At 44.1% G+C, this 8,499-nt stretch overlaps 1 long non-coding RNA gene across 2 annotated transcripts in view; it reads right to left on the reverse strand.

The window, feature by feature from the left end:
- LOC109300152 overlaps positions 1-8,499 on the reverse strand; it is a 108,058-nt gene that overhangs the window by 20,884 nt on the left and 78,675 nt on the right. For both annotated transcript variants that reach the window (XR_002098144.1, XR_002098143.1), the window contains exon 2: positions 5,190-5,239. This is a non-coding gene — a long non-coding RNA (uncharacterized LOC109300152). The remainder of the gene's footprint in view (positions 1-5,189; positions 5,240-8,499) is intronic.

Genomic DNA, 8,499 nt, shown 5'->3' on the forward strand with positions numbered 1-8,499 from the left:
TGATGGAGAGGAGGTATAGATTGGACATCCGCAAAAACTACTTCACAGTTAGGGCAGCTAGGAGCTGGAACCAACTTCCAAGGGAAGTGGTGCTGGCCCCTACCGTGGGGGTCTTTAAGAAGAGGCTGGATGCCTACCTGGCTGGACTCATTTGAGTCCCGTTTCTTGTTTTGGGGTTTTTGTTGTTCTCCCGCCCTGGCGGGGGGTCGGGCTAGATGATCTACTAGGTCCCTTCCGACCCTTAATCTATGAAACTATGAAACTATGAAACTATGTCTTGCCAACTACAGTTTTGCCAACCATGGAAACTTTCAGGAACCTAACCCCAATGGTTGGTGAAGGAAACCTGTACCTGAAAGGTAGGGGGGAGGCTTGAAAGATGGAGCTAGACTGATCTCAGTGGTGGCAGATGATGATGGAACAAGGAACAATGGTCTCAAGTTGCAGGAAGGAAAGTTTAGGTTAGATATTAGGAAGAATTTTCTCACTAGGAGAGTAGTAGAATACTGGAACAGGTTACCCAGAGAGGTTGTGGACTCTCCATCCTTGGAGGTTTTAAGACCTGGCTGGGCAAAGCTTTGGTTGGGATGATCTAGTTGGGGATGGTCCTGCTTTGAGCAGGGGTTGTAGATACCTCCTGAGGTCCCTTCCAGCCCTCATTTTCTATGATTCTGTGGTTGAGGAGCTAGCTCCCCATTTCAAGTTGGTGAGCTTATATAAAATGTTGTTCCGAGTGCTCACCTTTGCCTTTGTTTTCATTACGTGCTTTTTGTATGAGAGAGTTCAACTGAGGGTGACTCCAAGGTAAAATGGGTTTGAACAATCAGACAGTGGGGTCCCACAACATGTAATGTTAAGCTGGTGGTTGGCCTCATGGTTTTTCAGGTGGAAGGCACATACCTGTGTTTTTGCTGGGTTGGTATGTAATTGGTTTTCAATGTAGTATGAGGTTAGGCCAATTAGTGCCTCAGGGATTTTTCAACATGGTCAAAGCCAGTGTTTTGGGCTGTTATGCACAGATTGTCTGCATAGATGAAACATGTTGTTTCCAAATCAGTCAGTTGGTCATTCGTATAGATGCTATATAACAGCAGTACAAGTATGGTTTCTTGGGGGAGGTCATTAAACTGTTTCCTCCTTCTGTGACATTCAGTGTAATGTGGGTTTTGGTGAGGCTAGTTTTTGTGACTCCAATGGTGGGGAAAAAACAAAAGGAAAGAGACAATTTCTTCACATTTTTACGTACTTAGTTCCTAAGTAGGGAAGAGATATCAAATGGCATGGTGCCAGCTGCATTCCAGGACTCATTAACTAGTGTCTATAGACTTACCTGAAGTCCTGTGAGGATAAAATTGAATGGTCTACCAATTGCATCTGCCAACTAAAATCATTTGGGAAGCTCACATGCTGAGTTGTCAGAACCAAGTAGGATGCACTGATGAGAATCATAAGTGAACGAACCTAAGAATTCTTCTCGAACACTAGACTATATTCAGTTTTCAAAATAAGCAGTATTGAACACATGCATGGTATCCCTGGGAGGCATATATACCTGATGAGCAGTTGTTTCATGGTTACCTAGAAGCAGTTTTCAGCATGGAGGGGTAGTGTATATTCTTCTGTAGCATGCGGAGTTATCCTCGCCCTAGGATTCTCTTTGCATACATTAACCAATTACTTCTTTACCATCAAAGTGGCAGGGCACTGGCAATGCCTTTGTCTTCCCTGCTTCTACTTGTGGCCTGCTGTAGGGCATTCTTGGTGTTTCTGGTTTTGTGCCTTATGGTCCATAAAGAGCGGATAATTTTTTAGGGATCTGGGGTAAATGTTTGCTTGTGAATACAGGGAATTGGACTCAGTGGCCTGGGAGGCCCATTCAGACCCTGTACTTCCTGTGTAGACCAGCTGGTGATCAACTGGTATGACAAGTCATGTGGGTTTCTGAAAAGAAAGGCAATTTACTTATATGGCACATTGGCAGAGCCATAGATGGTTGCAATCTGTATTTAGCAAGCAGAGGCTTCAGCTGATTCCTCCATTCAATTTCCTTCTTTTGACAGAGTGGAAATAATTGGATTTTCATGCAGTAATTAGTCTGGGAAAATGCTTGAAATCAATGCCCAGAAGATGGAAACATGTAGCAACCAAAAGGTACAAATACTTTGCAACAGTTGCAAAAAGGAAATGTAGAAATCCAACTTAAGCCTACAACTGGCACATGATTTATTGATTACATCCTCCCATGCAACAGGCCCTCCACTAGGTTTGTATTAGTGTTGAATGATGGATCAGGAATAGAGCCCCTGGGAAGATTTCTAAGATTCCATTTGAAGACTCACAAAAGGTTCACTGTTTCTCTCACTCTTTACATAGTATTTTTCCCCCTAATTATTCCTGGTGTCTTGGCCTTCACCAGTGACTTAAGGGTGACAGAAAATCTCTTTCAGTATAAACCAAACTTAATGAAAAACCACACTTACTGTCAACTTAAAAAGTCACGTGCTCACATCCAATGAACAACCAGGACTGAACTGAAAACTAATGAAGGGAGGGGATGATTGCCTGGAAAAGACAAGAAGCTGCTTAGTCTTTACTGTATTTACCTCCCTCAGTGTGAAAACTTCTGTAGAATACAATAGGGATGAAACCTATAGGGTTCCAGGGAAGTGTAATATGGTCCTGCAGATATTATCTGAAAACCTAAATAGCTGAATTATCTGGTCTACTTAGAGTTGCCTAAAATATCCAGTGATAGCTAACAGATGGTTTTTCTTATGTAAGGGAACTCTTTGCTAGAAGAGAGCACTAACAACCAGTCTGCACCAGCCACATGGGTAAGTGAGAGAGATGTTCTAGGTGCTGGACATGGTGTGTAGAGGGCATGGTGGAACAGAACTGCACTGTGCCCAATACTGAAATGATGGCAGATGTTAGAGCAGGCCCCCAGGTGCTCCCACCAGGGTCAGGTGTGAAAATGAGGGAAGTGCAGCTGCTTTCAGGCAGTCTTGCGTTCTGTCTATTCAATCTAATTGATAACTATTACATATTCTGTCCTGGAAAAGACTAGATCAACACATCTGGGGGAAAATAATTCAAAACACAGCTGCTCAATGGGATGGAGAAACCTGAAGAACAGTAATGTGGAGGGGGGGAAGCACATAAAGAAGTTTGCAGTGTAGCAGGTTTTTAAAAAAATGGAAGGGCTAGTGGGGGTGGGGGACCAATGCAGCTCCATCAGGCATAGATGCCTTCTTACCAAAACATATTTACAGTTTGGAGGGAATGTAGAGAACAGAAACAAAAACCATCCATGAGCTGAGTAGAATGACTTCAGAAAAAAAGAAAGAAGTAGACATATTTAACTGGCTAATGTCAGCTGTAGAAGGGGAACAGGAAAAGAGTCTAAATGCTGCTGCAGCAGGTTCAAAGATACTAGGGTAGGTGAAAATATAATTTACTTTCTATCAGCTTAAGGCTTCCTAAAACTGGTAGAGCAGAGACAGTGGTCTCTAGTACATGTAAGGCCCTAATTTTTCCATCACAGACATGCAGCTGTTACATATTTCACCCATCTCTCCATATCACCCAAAGATTCTCTAGATTTTCCTTTAGGAGAATTTTCCACAATAAGCCATTTTATGTATTGAAACTTCAGTGATCTTTTTTGCAATTAAAAATGTGAGAGAGAAGCACTTTTCTGCCAGAGGCTTAAGATGGTATGGATTAGCTAGAGCCTGTAGCTTCTAAGCTCCACTTGGGAATATTTAGACTGAATCTTTGCCAGGACAGGTCTCTTAAAGGTTTAGCAACCATTCCAAGACAAATCAGATGACAAAGGACAAAGTAAAGCATTGTGATGGTAGGGCATAGGGCAGCAAGGGTGCTGGAAGATCTCAGAAATTATTTGCATTGAGGACTCCTGCATGAGCTTTCTGCCTTGTCCCTGATCTCTGGAGATGGAAGTGGAAGAGAATATGGCTCCCTGAACACTTCAGAGAGGAAGACTCTAATCCATTTCAATTTTCTGCTGACTCAAAAGAAAGAGCTGCTGAGCCCAGGGCAGGAAAAAAGTTTCACTAGCAAGTGAGCTCCTCTTGTCACATCCATCAGTAGTGTTCGTTCAGAGTAGGTGACACAGTCTGACAGCCTGGGTTTTCAGTTCACAAGGATTCTAGATCAGTCTAGAGAAATGAGGCTGCTTAAAAAATGGAGAGGACTTAAAATAAAAACCCATACTGTTTGGGGAGAGAGGGTGATATATTGAGGCCTTTCAGTTTCATCAGGGTCCCATTAAAACACACATTTGACTTATTTCCAGGGCTCTTCCCTGAAGGCTGTGGTAATGGAGCAGACTGCATTTTTGCTAATGGAAATACTATTTCATTCTTCCTCTCCTTTCCTGCTCTACAGACACCCACAAGTTTATTCCAGCCAGCCTTCTTTGTACATCCTAGCTGCTTGGGCCAAAACGCTGAGTATCTTCTCTGTAACTGTGCAACTGAGGGAATAAATATGAAGATGAAAGAAGTAACTCTGCTGGAAGTGTGATGAGGAGGTGGCTCAGCTCACCTGAGAACCACTGAAAATCCTTTGCACATCCTTGTCTTCCTGCAAGTATTGTTTGCTGCAGTCTGCACCCAGCTAACAGTGCTGATGTGAGTAAGTGTTTGCTTTGGCCACCAGATGGACCAGAGAAGCCTGTACATACAGCACTCCTACACCTGCACTGTGGGTATCTATCCTCTCTTCTATACGCCATGTCTATATGGGACACTAACTGTGCAGTAGCTCGTTACTACCATGGAGCAACAACATGTGGCAGGAAGCATGACACGACACTACTGCATAGTCAGCATCACCTAAAAGTTGTTCAGCGATGCTACTATGCAGTAAGTCCAGTTACTACACAGTCATTTAGTACCTGTTCAGTCAATTAGTAGTATTTGTATAAATAAGTACTGCCCTGCCACTTGTTTATACAAGTACTAAATGACTGCAGTAATGACTGTGCAGTCAGCATCTCATGTAGATGCAGCCATAATGGAGTAAAGAATGAAGAAAGGGCCTACTCTATCCTGAGACATGCAACATACAAGCTATGAAGCTGATTAGTGAAATAGTAACAAAAATTGTCACCTGTAAAAGGGAAGTGTGCTGTCTGAAAAACATAATACTCATGCACTACTTACTCATTGGTGAAGTTGCTTTTCTCTAGGTCTGGTGTGCTTCTTGTTATGGCCTTGAAAAGAACAAATGTCACAGGGTTAGTCTATGCAAAATAAAACATCAGTAAATCCATAGTTACCTTTGTACATAAATGACAATGTTTATCTTGCCAAACACACCAAGCAACTTCAGGAAAGGCAGGATAGGTGCACCAGGTGCAAGAAATAGGGCTGTTGTATTTATTAATAAAAGGCTCACTAGCTTACCTTCAGCATCTGAGGAAGCTAGTCTAAGGATTCCTTTTGATCTGAGGCTCTAAAATTATTAAACATTAAGCCTCCTAATTCTTCTGCGGGCAGGTGGAAGCTGTCAGACCCATCTCAGAAATGAGCAAACTGGCACAGCAACGTGATGTGATTAAAAAGATACCAGCAGAAAGCTGCTCTGATATTTCTCAGTTGACTGGGCATAAAGTTTCCCAGATGGGAAACACTTTCCAGGACAGGTAAGTCATGCCTCTTCCCAGCAAATGGCATTCAGAGTCACCCGTGGTATTCCTGAGCCCCCTGCTGGCACCTGCCGATTTGGTGAAATGGTACTTAATTTGTGACACTTGGAAATCTTGGTGCTGTGGCAAAATCCAATTCATTTGCACAGATGTTTGTGAAAAGCTGTTCAGGATGCTGCAGAGGGAAGTTCCCATTTATGTTTTTTTTCCTGATTATTTCCCATCATAAAAAACTGTTCAGGGGGCTGTGGAGGGAAGTTCCCATTTACTTTTTTTTCCTGATTATTTCCCATTACTAATTAGCATTTCTTTTGGGCATGTTATTGCTCAAGGAGAAAGAGAGAGAGAGAGAGAGAGGCAATAGCAGGCAGTGAATGACTGACACAGGAAAACACCCTCTACAATGCAACCACAATACAGGTCACTTTATTCCTGTGCTTTTTAAAATTAGAAATATTTTTCTTGGTGTCAGTGGACACAGAAAAGTCCTGTTAGACAGCATGCTGGTTGTACAGCGGTAGTTGGATAAAGGATGCTTTGAATGAATGTTTTAATTAAAAAAAAAAAAGAAGAAAAGAAAATTGACCCTGGGAGCAAAGGAGAATTTCCCATTCCCAGCTCACCTACTCTATAATTAGAGAGGGGCCTGAGCCCCATTCTCCTTAAGCAATACCTGCAAACAGGAAGAATGAGGGACACAATCTATGTAGAGTTCCTGACTGTTCCCCAAGGGACAGCGTTTGTTCCTCTGTGGACCAGGTGGTGGCACCAGCCCCCCAGTCCTGGAGATCACCTGGTATCTATTGGGACTCTGGGAGCCATCCCAGTAGAGCCCACTTTTGTTGAACTGGCTGTCTTCCCAGTGACTTGTTCCTTGGGGGGGGGTGGAAAATGCTGTTACTTAAAGTACCTCACCCTTCACTCTTCCACATAGGAGGATCCTTGTGGCTTTTGAGAACAAGTTCAAGACTAGTGCTTTTTTTCTCTCTCTCTTTTTGACCCTCTGTTTCTGCCTTTGGCTCTTGCAGGGGAGCTGCAGCTTCTGTGAACACTGCACTTGGCCAAGCCAATTTTAATGTTTTTGCTTTTGTTTTTCTTGTAAGTGGTTGCCCTGTATCTTCTAGGACTTACTTCTGTGCAGACCCTGAGTCATGGGAAGAGGCCCATTGATGGATAAGAGATTTGCATCAGGTAACCATACTTGGATTTAGTTTTCTTCATGCAGAAAGGAAAATGTCAAGTAATTTTACCACGAAAGAGAAGAGAGAGAAGGAGGGGCAGTGGGAGTGAGGGGAAGACAGCAAAAGAGAACAGTATATAATAAAAGCTTCCCAGCCAGGCTTTCATCCTGCAATTCAGCTGTGCTTGGCTTTTTGCAGGGCTGGTTAGCTCAGCAGACTAGTCAATGGGCCTCACACTTCACTCACTTTCATAATTACGAAAAGATAGGAGTTGCTTTCCATGCACATGTCATATGATTTACCTGAGTTGACAACACCCAGCTTAAATTAATACAACTCCCTGGTGTGAACATGCTTGTGCTAATGGAGCTGTTTATGTAGGTGCATCTGCATCTACACTAGGTGGTTAAGTACTCAAACAGCAGTGACTGCAGCCTAGATAGACACTGGTTATATCAGTGAAAATTCTCTTGTAGACAAACTGAGTAATGACGACACTGAGGGCTGGGACCAATGTTTGTTCTACAATCCTGAGTCTTTTTAAGGCTGGAAGAACTAAATTCCATTAGATCCCGGCTTTAGGTGCCTAACTACGTTTAAAAAACCTGGCCCCAGGTGCATTCACAGAGAGGAAATTTCCTTTTCTTGTACATCCCCTGAATTTCTGAGACTGCCAAGGAAGTGGTCTCTCCATCAGAGTTAAGACTGAGTGGTGTGTAGCTGTTCTGTGGAATGAAGGAGGACTCCAAAGATCTGTTCTGATTTTTTTAGTATGATTTCCAAAGATTAGATCTTAAAAGAGGGAGGAAAACATCTCCCCTGATGTCCAAAGGAATGAGGTATCTGAGGGAAGTATGAGAAGAAGCCCTGCAGAAAGAGTGCAATGCCTTGGACAGTTTACCCTCTCGCCGCTGTCTATAGAACATACCTTCCTAGCACTATTGAGGATTTTCTTGTTAGACCTCTGGGGCTTAAGCTTCCTGGCTGACTTCAGGGTGCAGGGCTGCTGGGGCAGGGGCAGAATGTCATCCCAGAGGGCTGATAGACAACAGGCCCTGCCTGGGAACCCGCAGGGGTTCAGAACAGCATAGAAAAGAACAGCACTAACCCAGCACTAGGGATAGGGAGTGCCTATGCTGACTTTGGGGTATGCTAATTCAGCACTGGGGGGGCAATACAATCATTGAGCCATAGAAAAATGGGGCTAGAGGGGACCTTGAGATCAGCTAGTCTAGGCCTCTGTATAAAGCAAGTTCATCTCTGTCTAAACCAGGGCTGTCCAGCTGGTGGCCTGCAGGCCCCTTGAGGGGTTAACTGGTGGTGCCTGGGCTCCTAGTCTACCCCCACTCTCCCCATTGTTCTACTGATGCTATTGGGGTCTCCTGGGCCCCCTCCCTCCTCCTGCTTCTATTTCCTGCCCCTGGGGACAGGGCTGAAGAAGCCCACAACTGGGGGTTTGGCAGGACCTGAGGCCACTTGTGAGGGGTGGGAGCCCCACTATGGTTCAGTGCAGGGTGCTGACTGCATGGCATGGCAAAGGGTAGCGCCTATGCAGCATAGCATGTGGGCACCATAAGGGTGCAGTGGTATTGGGTCCATGTGGTACCATGTGGCACATGGCCTGAGGGGCGGGCGGGGGTGTGC

The sequence above is a fragment of the Gavialis gangeticus genome, unplaced genomic scaffold, assembly GCF_001723915.1.
Source record: "Gavialis gangeticus isolate Ggan-Ray unplaced genomic scaffold, GavGan_comp1, whole genome shotgun sequence".
Lineage (NCBI taxonomy): Eukaryota > Metazoa > Chordata > Crocodylia > Gavialidae > Gavialis > Gavialis gangeticus.